This window comes from Prosopis cineraria, unplaced genomic scaffold (assembly GCF_029017545.1).
Source record: "Prosopis cineraria cultivar Desert tree isolate PC_DT_omini unplaced genomic scaffold, ASM2901754v1 PC4, whole genome shotgun sequence".
Classification (NCBI taxonomy): domain Eukaryota; kingdom Viridiplantae; phylum Streptophyta; class Magnoliopsida; order Fabales; family Fabaceae; genus Prosopis; species Prosopis cineraria.
In genome coordinates, this window is record NW_026555335.1 from 879,378 (window position 1) to 895,310 (window position 15,933).

Consider the following 15,933-nt stretch of genomic DNA (forward strand, 5'->3'; position numbering starts at 1 on the left):
TTACACTCAAACTTTAATATTGGCAATTAAAATATTTTTATATTATGTAATGGTGGTGTTTAGAAGTTGTTTTTTCACAGATAATGTTCTTCCCAGATTCTCAATTGTTACTCTTCCTTTCAAAAAAACAGTTCCTTTTACCAACAAAATCAGTGCTCAACTAGGTTTATGAAAAACGATGATCTTAAGAAGTATCTCGACATACCATTACATAATAAAAGGGTTGACCATGAGACTTGCAGTAAAGTGGCTGACAAGGTGAGAAAACATTTGTTGAAATAGAAAGCTTCTACACTTTCCATGGCTGGGTGAGTTACTCTAGCATCTTTTGTCATTGTGGCTATACCTAGATACACTATGCAGATTTCTTTTTTACTGGTTAACATGTGCAAGAAGTTGGATAAGTACAATCAAGATTGCATTTGGAGAAGTACAATGGAGAACTGTAAAACTCATTTAATTGCATGGGAAAAAGTTTGTGATAACAAGAAGAGTAGTGGTCTAGGAATAATAAAAAAAATGCTCGAACGTAAAACCAAGTCTATATGATGAAGCTTGGATGGAACCTGATAAAGAAACTAGATGCAGTGTGGGCTCGAGTTATTAGAGCCAAATATAAATGTGGAAATGACATTATTCTAAAGGTGCAGGTGAAGAGACCAAGATCAAATGTGTGGACAAGTGTAAGAAAACATATGGCCCAAGTTGGTTGAGGGTGTTAAGAGGGCTCATGACACAAGTGACATATGATGGGAATGGGAAAGCACAGTTGAGTTTACTATGTGATTTGCCCATGAAGTGTTGAACAGGTCAAGCTCGATTGGAGGCATCTCATATAATAGTATCTAGAAGATGTAGGTGCCACGACTTTGTAGAATGTTAGCCTGGCTAACATTCCATAATAAGCTCCTAACTAATGAGGAGCGTTGTTAAAGGAAAACAATCACCTTTGATGTCACCTATACATGGTGTAAGGATCATCTTGAGGATATATTACATATACTATGAGCCTGTTTGAGTATTGCTTGGTTACGAAGATTTGTTGTTGATGCGAGAAGAAGACACATTTTCTTTTCAATGGATCTTTAAAAATGGTTGAATCGAAACTTGCACTTTTCTACAAGCGTGGAGATTGAAGATTGGAAAGTTTTTCTTCATCACACATTGGCTTATATGGAAGCATAGAAACTTGTATTTTTATGTAACATCCTAAAAATTTACCCCTGGTTAACTAAAAACCTAAATAAGGTTAAGTACGTAAAGTGTTAGTAGGATGGTTAGAGATGATTAATGGGCCTATTAGTCATGGTCTTAACCATAGAATTGGGTAGGAGCAGAGTTAGGCCACTTGCCCCCGAAAGGTTGAAGAAAACATAAAAAAAACCCCTTTACGTCATCTGCTACAGCGCATATACTGCAGTGCATGGCCAAGCAACAGAGAAAGTACCTCTTTGTATCATCCACGACGACGCGTGTAGCATAAGCCACAGTGTATGGTCATTTTTTTAATTAAATCAAAACGTCCCAACGTTTGAAAAATGAAAGAGGATTGGAGAGGGAACAAAGAACTTGCGCAAGGCTCTGTTAGGGTCAAGATTTTCAAAGGTTTAAGAGTAATTTGAAGCTAACAAACATCAAAGGTAAGTTTCTTAAGCCTTCCCCTTCTTTCCTTTGCCATTTTTTTAAAGTTATGAGTTAGGGTTTGCATAGGAAAGTAGATTTTTGGACTTATAGAGTTCTAACCCATTGATTTAAATAGAGTTAATAGAAGTTGTTTAAATAATTTAAACCTAAGGCTGGTGAATTTATACATTTTTTATGGTTAAAGGGCATTAATAGCTAAAAATTGGCCATAAATGAGGTGGTTGAAGGTTGTTTAACCCTATTAATCGTGAATAAAGAGTTTGTTGATGTTAGATGTAGTCAATGGGAGTTAATAAACTCAATGAATAAGCTTAAGTATGTATTTGGTTTTTAGTTTGCTAAAAGTCCATTTGGTGAAAGAAAATTTAGTAAAAGTCAATTGTTGTAATGAAATTTGTGTTTGGATACATTATTTTAAACGTCAATTAATACACTGAAAATTGTTTGAATTATGATAATGAAATCTGCGTTTAAATGTACAATTACCAAAAAAGATATTAATTTATAATGATTTGTAATTTGTATTATGTAATGTAATATATTTGAAATATTTAAAAAATGTGATAAATATTTTAAATAACATAAATTTAATCTACAATGCTAAAAATTGAATCTTTAGTTTTTTGTACTTTTTTTATTTGTAAGTTTAAAAAATGTGAGAAAGACTTGTATTTTTTATTATACATTAATGCCAAAAATTAACATGATTAATTATTCCATTTAAAATTTATGATGTTAAAAATTTGATACCTAATTATTATTATAGAAATGATAATTATATTTTTAATAAATTAACTATTTTTTAAATAAAAGATTAAGAGATTAAACTTGTGGTAGTATGGTTAAATAACACCCTACTTTTCAAATACATTTTTCAAAAGCAACAAAATGCAGCTTCCAATTTTTCATGTTTGAACCTAGTTAGGAAGTCTTTTCTGAAAGTACATTTGATCTAATAAAATGATTCCAAACAACTTTTTACATCCCCAAAGTAGAAAAGCACTTTTAAGATGTGAAAAGTAGATAAACCAAATGGTGCCTAAATGCAATGGATTGGGATTTTAAATGTTTAAAGCATTAAGAAAGAGAGTTGAGATTTGTATAACTAATGATATTGATGATTGTGGAGTGATTAATTATAGATTAATCACCTTGAGGCACTATTCAAGCTTAGTGAGGCTTTGGAAGTACTTTTATTGAGAGATAAACATTTAAGCTTTCAAAGATTTGAGATAATTGATAAAAATTTAGTTTATGTATATGTTTGGTTAATTATAGGTGTTTATAAACTTGTTTGAAAACATGTGATGCTCGTGAACTTATTTTCAACGCAAATGTAGCAATTTGATAATGATTTTTATATGATATATGTGAGAATGAGATGATGAATGTTGAAGAAAGGCTAATTATGTGTGTAACATCTTGAAATCTAATTATGAATTAAATTAATGAACTAGGTGAATTAATTAATTAATTACTTATAGTAGTCTAGAAGTTGGCTATGGGGTCTAGGTGGCTATTTGGGCTTAACAAACCCTTTAGGGAAGTTAAAATAGGATTAAAAAGGGGTTTAGGCCATTTTCAGCCCAATATCATGAGTTCAAGTAAAGTTGTCCATTTTGTGGCTATTTGTTGGGCAAGTGTGATAGAAAATTTTTATTTATAGAAATGTGATCAAATTTTATTTTAAAGGAGAATTTGAGAGTGAAATTGAGAAAGAATGCCTAGACTCTACTAGTTTCGTATTGGTGAACCTTGGAAGTATTTTGAAGCTTCTATAACCTTGGGTAAGCCTTATTTATTCTTCTCCTACTTCTTTTCACTTCATTTTTCTAGTTTATGGTCCTCGGAAAGTGATGTCCAAAATGATAGTTGAACTATAACTATCAAGGTAATTTAAATGGGTTGTTTAAGGGTTAATTAATACTTCTTTACTTGAGTTGTAGAGGTAAGCAGTATTTAATGCCATTAAAGAAATGTTTAGAATTAACCTTCATGCTAAATAATTAGTTTTAAACTAATGAGAGTTGATGACAATGATTACTAGGCTTGATAAGAGTTAAATAAGTTGATGGATATTTTGTTTTAGGGTTAGATATGCTTAATCATACTTAAAGAAGGGATTATACCCTAATCATAATTAAGGATTAATTAATGATAATTAGTTATTAAATATGAATTGTTAACCTTTATGTGTAGAATATAAGTTGAAGCTTATTGAATGGAAGAAAAGTGTCTCCAAGGATTAGACCTTACACCTTTTAGAATGTTGGGGACCTCAATGTAAAGGTAGCCAAATACTGTATTTTGTTATGGCGAATAAATGATAAATCTTTTTATAAAATAATTATTGTGAAATAACCATGTATTGAGTTTTGGTTAACTATGAGGAGAGCCCTCGAGAAAATGCTTGGTTGAATGCAGAGTATCAGGAGTTCACATTCATTCTAATTTCATTATTGACCTTTAGAGCCAATTAGGTATATTGTTGTATTTAAGTATAACTTTAGTGCATCCAAAATGGTTTTGCGTAGTTGGTGTGCTAAGCAAAAGAATTTGACTATAGGAATCATTTATGAGTAATTAGGAAATTATGATGTTATTCAAGTTAACTGAGGCCGAGAGATTTGATGTTTACTTAGTTGGGAATTATTGTAACATATGAAAAATTTTAACTCTAATTTATTAACCTAATGAGAGTAATTAATGAGTTAATGAGGTATGTGGTCAAAGGGGCTTAACTTGGCATAATTGATGTGATTTTATCCCTAAAAGTGGGTCCGGATCAATGGCAAGCCACTTGAGCAAGGAAAGAGGAAGAAAAAGTAAAGAATTATTTTTCATGCCACACGCCGCAGCACATGGTTGGTCTAATGTAGCATGGAGACAATTTAAACGTAACGAGCTTCTCTGTGCCATGCGCGGTGGCACACAGCCAAAAATCAGATAAATCAGTTCGTGAGCTGTGTGAAAATAGAAGAGGAAAAAAGGAAAAAAATGAAGAACTTGATTTTGGCTCTATTAGGGCATGACTTTTAGTTCCATTGTTGATAGATTGAAGCTTTCGAACACTCAAGGTAAGATTATGGTGCCTTCTTCTTCTTTTCTCTCCCTCATTTATGATGATTAGTGGTAAGGTTTGAGTGGGGAAATAGATTTTCGATCTATAGGAGTATGGGTCTGATTTTATTGGTTAGAATGAGTATAATGGGAGTTTTTTAATGTATTGAAACACCATATTGAAGATTTTGAAAGTGAATAACCCATGGGAGCATTTATTGTCCGAAAATTGTCATAAAAATGGTAGTTAGGACAAGTTAATATGCATTAATGATGGTTTGAGGTGTTATTAATAATAATGTACATTAATGAAATTTAATGAGCCATTGGGTATGAATGGGTAGTGATTATGAGTCGGTTAAAAATAGTGTATGTGGAGTTTTGTGTTGATAAAATTTCAAGAGTTAGATAATGATGATATCCTTGTGGTATGAATGTAGAAAGGTTCGTTTGGCACCATTCGAGCTTGTTGAAGCTTTAGAAAGTTGTTATAGTGAAGGGTAAATATTTGACCTCTCAAAGGTTTAAGGTAACCGGAGGAAACTTAATATTTATAGTTGAATGTTAATTATATTTGTAAAATGTGATTCATGAATTAAATTGATGATGCATATTGGCAAATGCTTGATTGTGAAATGGTTTTTGGAAAAGAAGACCTTAATTTGACCACCCTTGATGTTTTGCAAAAATTGATTATGATTTATTACTATGGGTGGGGAATTGTGTTATATTATGTGTTAAATTATGGAGTAATAAGTTATGTGAGTTCATGTGTTATGAATCAATTGTCAAAATGCACATTATGTAAAACCTGTGCACAGCATGACCAATAGCAAGAGTTCTCTTAGGGAGAGGAGTAGATTGGTTAAAAAAATTCATATGGTATTTGGTAGTGGCCATTGGAATCGAGAGGTAGCCTTGTCTCATGATTAATTTAGGACTGTCCCACTTGTTCTACGAGGGACTCGAACCTAACTAGTCTCCACCGGTTCATGAGGAGGTTAGATTAAGGGTACGACACCTCATGGTTGTTAGCATTGAGGGAAACCAGATTACATAAGTGAGTGAGTTTACCCTGGCCTGGTACCTCCTCATAAGTGAAAGGCTGGGTTAGTCCGTGAAGGACGTAGCCACGAAATAGCCATCAGTGTCATGTCAGAAGTAACAGAAGGATATGAGGTTGGTATATGATCATATATATAAGTCTGGCCACATGATTGTTAGTTTTGTGGTCTGGCATGTATTGAGGGTACATGGTTGTTATTTTTGTGAAATAACATGATATAATGTTTTGTGGCAAGCCCAATCATATGGTTGTTAGTTTTGTGAACCGTGGCCTAGTGCTATGTGAAATATGTGTTTATTTACCCAATTGCATCTATTTACAATTAATATATAACTGTAAGGGTTAAGTGAAACTTGGTTACTGAGTGGCCATACTCACCCCTCAATTCTAAATATTTTCAGGACTTAGCTCATCGGATTCGAGTCGGGGAAAACATACAGAGGCATAGGATTGGTAGAGTAATCCTCTATATGCCTCTCTTTTGCTATTTACATGTGTATTTGTTAATGTAATTGCCAACTAGGATTAATTGTTATAATTTACGCACTACTTGCATGATTTTGTGTATAATTAGTCTATTTTGTACTCTGTGTTAGTGAGTTTTGGTTGTGAACCCGTAGATAAGGCCGAAATACTTGTGCAAGTAGAAACATATGTAATTTGAGAAATTGGAATGAAATAGTTGATTTTGTGCAACTTTTCTTCCCCATTTATGTTTTGTGAAAATTGAGGTTGAGTGGTGATTTTGTGAAATAAGCCTTTCTGGTTGAGTATGATATGTTGCATGAGTTTGCAAGAGTCCACTGAGTATGGTCGGATGGTTTATATAAACTATTAGCACGTGTGGTTGAGTTGAGACACCTCATTTGTGAGATTTTGTGAAAATGTGGTCAAAATAGGTTATGGTGTCTAACTTTTTATAGAAAATGAGTTAGAATATGAGACCTATACCATTAACTAGAGCTAAGAGAAAGCTTCATGTAGACACTGAAACTATCTCAATCGAACGTAGGACAGAGATTTGGGATGCGTCGGAAGTTCGCTCCTCTTGTTGTCAAATGACAGCACTGATCTGTCATTTTCTATGCAATGCATTACAACGCATGGCGCCTCATGCCACGATGCATGACACAGAAGAGACACTTCGCGGCGCACAAGCCATAAGCCACGGTGCACGTGTCATTTTCTATATGAAAATTTATTTTAAGTTTTAAAACTCGTTATTACGGGTTCCAATTGATTTCCAAGCTTCTGCTTTGTTTTCAAAAACTCTAATTTAGGCTTATTAAATCATGTTTGAGATTTGAGCTGTCGAGATTAAGATTTCCCTTGAAAGATTTTGATAAATTTCCTTTTTATAAAACCTTACAATTTGGTAATCCTTTGAGGATTAATCATTAGATTACCAGGATTTAGAGTTAATTGTGGTTTAACTTTAAGGAGGTTACAATTATAGGGAACATCATCATTGCCTATAATGTTAATAATTAATAATTAAGTTGGGACTAAATATAGGCTGTTTTGTATTCAAGATCTTTATTAATACATGATTGTATTTGTAATGATGATTAAATTAATCTTTAATGAATAATATGCAATGATTAATATGTACTTGCGATGAGACTAAGAACTAAAGTCTAATGTAGAATGATTAATATGCCTAATGGTAGTGATTAACTTATGTTTATGCTCGTAAAGTTCTCATGTAACCTTAATACGTGAATTGTGAGCTTAGAGCTATTGTTGTCATTTATGTGTGAAATTGCATATTGGATATGCCATTCGTAATAAAGGTACATGTTATGATGTGATGAGTATGTGAATATGAATTGTGATAAAATGCAAGAGCTACTATTTAAATACATGCTGGTAATGGTGTTATGCATGAGTGGAATTGCATATGATTAATTTAATCAAAATGAGTATGATGGGTGGGAGTTTACCTAAGATTAGCTGAAAGTTAAACTAGAAAAACTCAAATGGTGTAACCTCCACTAAGTTTATGCATAGTTGTGGGTATTTTGCTAATGTGCCTAGCATTGTTAGAAACCTATGAGCATGGCATAGGTCGGGCATGATGCTCAGTACCACTAATCCTATATTGGACAATATGGGTCGGGTAATTCATGACACCTTGAAATTCAAGTAAGGGGAACCTATGGTCAAATAATAAGCGTGGAAGCCCTTAGTCAGGTAATCCCTCGTAATTGAAGAGTAGGCTAATCCAATTATATGGGTTAGTTCTATATGAATTATTAGCCTTTGTGTTCAATCAAATGATATAAGGAGGGATATGAGGTGATTGCATGGATCATTAAGTACAACGACATATTAGTTGTGATTATATAGTGAATTAAGTTATGTGATGTGTGTTATTATCATGATCATTGTGCTTAAAAACTGTATTGGTAGATTGCTAATATAGATGACAAAGTCAGAAATTATGAATCAAATCTTGTTATATAACTTGAAGTTGTACCACTAAGTTATACTTTCTGGTTATAAATTGAATGGTTTGGTTACTAAGACTCTTATATCTCATAATAAAATTGTTGGTGCCTTTCAGGGTTTCATAGGCTAAAAAAGGAAGGTATCATCTATGTAAGAGACTAAGGCGTTCAACCTAGGAGCCTTTAGTTTGTTACATGTAAGGTAATAAGCATAATTACCAATAATAGGGAATTTATTAAGTCTAGCAGCACCGTATTACCTGCGTGAAGTAATAGAGTTGACCTATTGATACATATACACATTTATTGTGGTAATGTAAATCAAGTATATTAATAAGTTGAACTAGAGGGAAGATACTGGCTTATGAGTGAGGGTCTTAATTAATTGCTCATTTTGGCACCTAGTATTTCAAGATCCTTATTAGGTATCAAAGTAAATGAATGATGATACCTGTAATTAGATAATTTGACTATATGCATGTGAGTGTTTAGATTACCTTGATCAGAGGTCCGAGCAAACAATAGTGAGAATCTAAAGTTAATTTATGCTCGCTGTTTATTATACCATTATCATAGGGCTCACTACGATGAATAAGAGGATGGCCTTAGTAAGGGGGTTTTGTGCCATAATAAGTAGATCATTGTGTGCGATTCGCTGCGAGGAGGGCATTTTTAGCCGTAGCAAGCTAGTACAAGCTCCTTGACATGATTATTTTGCCCTTTTTCATTTCCTTTTAATGCGAAGACTTGTTTCCATGTTTCCGCTTATGTTTAAATATTATGGTTTCTAAAAGATAACACAATCGTCCTTTTAAAATATATTTGGGATCCGAAATTCCTAATGAACTTTTATGTTGTTTGGCAAACGCTAAACCATGTTTAATCCTTTTCGTTTAAGGTTGTCAAATGCTAAAGCATGTTTAATCATTTTCGTTTAAGGTTGTCAAGTAGTAGAGTGAATTAGAGGTTAGTAAAGGTAAGTTATCATAATGTGTGTTGTGAACATGATGATAATAATGATGTGATACATTGTTATAGAGATTAGTTTTGTAAAGTAAGTATGAGAAACATGAAATTATGCATAAAAAAAGTAGATGTATGGTGTAAAGCAGCATGATAGGTGTGAGAATTACATGTTATGAATCCAATGCTCGAAATTTTGTATATAAAAATATGACAATTGAGTGTATGTTATAAGATAAGCATGGGTTGCATTGGATGATTATGTGAGGTAGGAATTCACTTAGGGAAAGGAGTAGAGATTCTAAATTCACATGGTATGGCTGCCATTCGGAGTTCGTTGGCTTGCCCTTTTCATTATTATTCCACTTGTTCTATGAGGGACTGTCTCATAGTATATTCAGGGACTGTCTCAATTAGTTTTCACTTATTTTATGAGGAGGCTAGCTTAAGAGCACGATACTCCATAGTGTGTGATTTTGGAAAAATTGAGATTTGAGAGTAAGTGTAGTAGTATTAGCCAAGCAACTCATTGCAATTAGAAGGCTTAAGGAGTCTATTTACATGGATGAATCCTTTTTAAGTAAAGAGCACACAATTTCAGTCTGAAGTATCGGGAGGATATAAGGATGAAGTTTATCATGCATATCATTCTTATGGCCACGTGGTTGTTATTAAGGTGGCCTTGCATATTATGGCATTTGTCACATAGTTAGTATTATTGTGACATTATGCATTCAATTGCTTTCTTAGTCACATGATTATTAGTATTATGACTGTGATTGATATTTATTTGTACAATGATAAATTGATATGTGACATGTTTCACTTGTATTGTTATAATTGATTGACATGTATTTATTATAGGTTAGATTAATCGTGGTTATTGATTAGTTGTATTTACCCCTCTTTCTTCAATATTTATAGGCATTAGCTTGAATTTGGACAAAGGGAAAGCATTAAAGGCTTTAGAATATTATTTTCTAACTATAGGCCATTTTTATGATGAGTAAATGCGTGTACTAAAATTTGATAATTACCAATTAGGAGTTCATGTTTTGAGTATTACTTGCATTATTATCAATGTTAATTTGTGTATTTTGGGTCCTCATGGTTATGCCTTATAATGTTAAATGTATAGGTAGGGCTAAAATACTCATGCAAAGAAGAAAATGATTACATGAATGATTTTGGTGAATCATTGGAAGATTGATATGAAATTACCTCCCATTCTGTTTTTGAGATTAAGAGATTGAGGGTGGAAGTTATAGTGTATGAGTATATATAAACCCATGGTGTATTGCATGGAGTAAATTGAGTAAAGTTTAAGGAAGATTATAAGCTTATGGCACGTGGCTGAGATTTGGACAACCCAATTATATTTAAAGTGCAAAAATGTGTAAGGTTGTAAATATGTAACTAACTTTTGATTAAGAAATGATTTGAGGATAATAGCAATGCCATATGCTAGAGCTCTTGAAGAGGTTTTTATAGATTATTAGATCACCTCAATTAAACGTTGGACAAAGAATCGAGGCAAGCCGGAAGTTGACCTTGGGTGCTGTCATGTGCCATGGGATGCACTGCAGTGTAAGCACATGGCATGAAAATGAGGAGCTGCAGCGTGTGTGCACAAGCCGCGATGCATCCCTTTGATTTTTGTTACTTGATATTTTCATCTAGTTTTCTAAGGTTTGGACTTTAGAATGATATCTCATACTTCCGTACTTGTTTTACTTTATTTAAACTTGTTAAAGTCATGTTAAAGCATTTTAAAGTTATAAAAATTAGGATTTCAAATCTTGAAATTTATATGTTGATTCTTAGAATGTCATTCTATTATACTGTTTACTAAAATCTCGTGATTATCATGATGCTTTGGTTAAATGTCGAATTAGTAAGGGAAACCTTACATTTGAAGACAAGAAGGTGTTGAATGAGAGTATAAAAGCCCAGAACAAGGCTATTCTATAGAGCATGCACATACTCTATACTCAAACAACTAACCTTAACTAGTATGGGAAGACATCCTTTTAGAGCCTGAACATCTAGACACCACCACTAGACGAAAGTATTCTAGTTAATGTCAATAGGCCTCACTCTCGTTTCATCAATTAAGGAGGACATAATTGAGTTGCAAGGGACTACTGAGGAAACTTTTTAATTGGATTCATGCTTGATCAATGGGCTTTGACAGTTTAAACACAAATTTAGGTGATCATTATAGGTCTTTAAATAGCTTGGGATAAGAACTACCACCATATTATCATAGCTTTGGATTCTCTAGAAGTGGTGAGATTCATCAAGGGAAGAGATATTAACATGCACTGTGATAAGGCACACATAGATGAGGCTCGTGGTTTTTCGCAGAGACACTAGAATGTGTCTATTACTCACGTACTTTGTAAAGTGAATCGAGTTGCGAACCACTTGGCAAGGAAAGCTCTTCAAGCTTGGCTAGTCTATTATTATGTCAGCAACCCTTAAGCGATTATTCATCTACTTAAGTAGGACAATATTAGCATAAGTAGCATGTAGCTACTCCTTTTTTATATCCTAAAAAATAAATATAATATTCTTTTAAAATTTGGCGAGCTTCATGGCTTCCCTAGGTTAAGGCTTGTCCCTCTCTTTTTCCCTCTAAGAACGATCAACATAGAACACAGTATGATAGAGGTATAGATAGTGTAAATTTAAATGGCTAAAATATGTAAAACTTTCTTAAATTTCAAGTGATTTTTATGTAACATCCTTAATGTTTGGAAAATTAAAATTAATGCCTCTAAACTCAAAAACCTAAACAAATATTCAAAAGGAAAATGATAATTAGAAATCTTATATATCAGTGACAATTGAAAACATCAAATCATTGAAATATCACAGAAGGACCATGATAATTACTTGTAATTAGAAAATAAATAATTGTAAAAATAACTAATGAAACATGACTTGTGGATTTAAGTAAAGTTGGCTATGAATTTAGGTAATGTTACTTGTGAATTAATAACAAGTCAATAATTAATGGATAGATAGTTTTATGAACTCGTTGTCACTTATAAATTTGAGATTAGGATAGTCGTTTATGAATTTTAAGAAGATCAATAGTAACTTTATAAAACTTCAATTGTAAATGAATAGATAGTATAATGAATTCATGCATTAATTGTGATTAAAAATAGTCAATTTTAAAGACTCCTAACATTATCTACTTATTTTCAAATTGTTATTTATCTATACTCAATTTATTAGCTTCTAATATCCAAGTTGTTTTTTCATCTATATCCAAATTGTTATTATAATTTCAAGTAGTAGTAGTTGTTAACTATATATAATATTTGGTATCATCATGTCAAAATATTCAAGTGATCCCGTGCTTAATTATCTTAAATTTTATTCATTTGATTACCACCCCTCCTCAAAATTAACACATTGGTTGCCGGAGCTTTATCATCTGATGAAGCCAAAGCTTTAGTGGTGGTGGATGTGTTAATTTTTTTAATATGATAGCTGTGTTTGGGAAGTTATACATAAAATTCACTTATAAATAAAGGATTTGAGTTCCAAAAATAATTTATATATTTGATGATATCTTTTTTTTAAGCAAAATATTTGATGATATCTTGAATCCATACTTTATAGTGATTTTCTGATGTATGAATCCCATTCATAAATAAATTTTGGAAAAACGATAAATAACTTACTTTGAAGTCTCCAAGATTTTATCTGAATGTTTTTAGTGAAAAATTTCTCATCTTGAACGAAATAATAAAAAAGGCAGTTGTAAAATTTTTAATGAAAAAGATAAAATTATTAATACACGATTGTTATTGTTTTTAATTATGTGATGAAAAATATATTTCTTATCTTAATTTCATCTTCAACGACTTCAAAATAAGAACACAGCTTATTTAACATGCTTCCTGTTCTTTTTAATATATGTTGAATATGCTCCATATATTTAAGAGAAAATGACAATCAAGTCCCAAAAGATCAATTTTATACCAGTTAAGTCCCAACTAATTCTAAAAGGCCAATCAAGTCCCATGCTGTTTTTTCCCAATCAGAATTACAAAAGAAATGATGAAAATGCCCCTATGAGTAAATATAACATGTACACTCATTAGCTCCAACATTTCCTTCCCGATTTATCTCTCTCCCGTCATTGATGAGAGCTACATGGAAGTGGTGGAGCTGTACGTTAAAGAATACCCATTCTTGAAATAGAGTTATGCTTGGAAGAGGTGAGTTGCCTTAATTATTGACTCAAGGAAGCTTAAGGAGTTGTGCTGGTACGTGCAGACAGTTTTTTTTTTTTTGCAAATTCTTGCATCTAAATAAAAAGGTTTACTCCATGAAGGTTTGATTTCTTACAAAATGGCTTTCATAAGGAAAAAGATGGAATGGTTTTCTGCAACTGAACATGAAAGATTTTTTTTTATTTTATGTTTCTAAATATTTGGCATGAAGATTCGACATTTTGCAACTGAAAGTGTAAGAAATTACTATCAAGTGTCCATATTTTAAGATGGAACGCTGTCACTGTTTAACTGATGCGAAAATCACTTATGTCAAAAGTAACTTGTTTCTAAGTGATATATTATTACATTTTATTTTGTTTCTTGTAGGTTGATATTATTGGGTACGATGGAAAGTAGTTGTTTAAAGAAAATTTTTTGTTATTTTCATTTTAGTGGAGATATTGTAAAAGATATGCATAGGATAATGCATTATGATGGGGGGAGTTGTAATGGAAGAATGATTAGAGAAGGAATGTCTCTTGAAGGACTTGTTAGATTAATTTCATCATACTTGAATTGTGATTTAAATGGAATAAAGTTGAAGTACACAGTCAAGTTTGATTGCAATGCTCTTTTAGACCTTAAAGATGATGAAGGGATAAATCAATTAATGAAATTGAATGATAACTTTGCTCATGTGTACATCATTGGGAAGATATAGCAAAGTACAGAGGCAATAAGAGATTCAATTGATGGGTAAGTTTTTTTAATAGTTGCATAATTAATATTATGTTAATATGAATATGGATGGTAGTAATAAACATGATTTGAATGAAAATGCAGAGCAGAATGTTCAGTTGAGAATTCACATGCTACACAAGATCTTGAAGTTCTACCATGTGCAATACAAAGTATCCCAACACTAATACCTAAGCTGAATGCAACAAAGTGGAAAGATTTACTAGTAGGACCTGAGTAGATTTTTGCGAGTGCTGATGATTGTAGACAAGCAATCTACAAGTATAATGTTACACTATGCATGTTATCTTCGTAGTTCATAGGAGAAAATATACAATGACACTATGCATCATATTGAGACTCATGAGATGTCAAAGCCAAATGCATTGACAGTATCTAAGCTCATAAGCCAAACCTTTTTGCTACCTCCTAGAATATCTCGATCAGCTAGCAGACCTCGTCATGTGAGGATTGAGTCTCAATATCAGCAGAAGAAGGTTTATCATTGTTCTCATTATCATGAAGCAGACCGTACACGGAAGAGGTGTATAAATCTAAATCCAAGTTGATGTTATTGTAAATGAGTTACCACATGAACTTAGATTTAGGTGATATACATATATGGGTAGTTTTAGATCAAGTTAGATTTGGTTAACATATATAGGTTTTTATACATATATATTGGTAGTATTGGGGTTTTTTGATACATAGTAACCTCTCTTTTATAAATTCAAGTTCATGCTTTTGTGTATATGGACAACTGATATGTGCAGATGCATTAGATGAATTAATACATGCAACTTATATGTACAGTTCATATCTTTTGTAATCATTAAAAGTGTGTTGTTTTAAAATTTCGAACAGAGGTTGCAAATTATTTGTAAGGCAGTTGCAAAATTTGGTATGTCAATTGCAGATTACTGGAGCCATGTCCTAAAATAATTTGGTAGCTTTGCAAGTTTAAGAATTCAAAAGTTATTCCATCTAAAATTTTGAGAATGAGTTGCAAATTATTCGTAAGGAAGTTGCAATATTTAGTATGTTAGTTGGAAATTACTGGAGTCATATCCTAAAATAATTTGGTAGCTTTGCAAGTTCAAGAATTTAAAAGCTATTCCACCCAAAATTTTGAGAATGAGTTGCAAATTATTCATAAGGAAGTTGCAAAATTTAGTATATTAGTTGCAAATTACTGGAGCCATATCCTAAAATAATTTGGTAGCTTTGTAAATTCAAGAATTCAAAGTTATTCCACTCAAAATTTCGAGAAGGAGTTGCAAATTATTCATAATAAAGTTGCAAAATTTGGTATGTCAGTTGCAAATTACTGGAGCGTTATCCTAAAATAATTTGATAGCTTTGTAAGTTCAAGAATTCAAAAGTTATTCCACCTAAAATTTTGAGAAGGAGTTGCAATTTATTTGTAATGAAGTTGCAAAATCTGGTATGTCAGTTGCAAATTATTGGAGCCATATCCTAAAATAATTTAGTAGCTTTGCAAGTTCAAGAATTGAATAGTTCTTCCACCCAAAATTTTGAGAAGGAGGTGCAAATTATTTGTAAGAAAGTTGTAAAAGCTGGTGTCTCAATTGCAAATTACTGGAGCATTATCCTACAATATTAACTTTAAGAATTCAATAGTTCTTCCACCCAAAATTTTGAAAAGAAGTTGCAAATTATTCATAAGACAGTTGCAAAATCTGGTGTCTGAATTACAAATTACTGGAACGTTGTCCTAGAATAATAACTTTTTTAAAAATTCAATGGTTCTTCCATC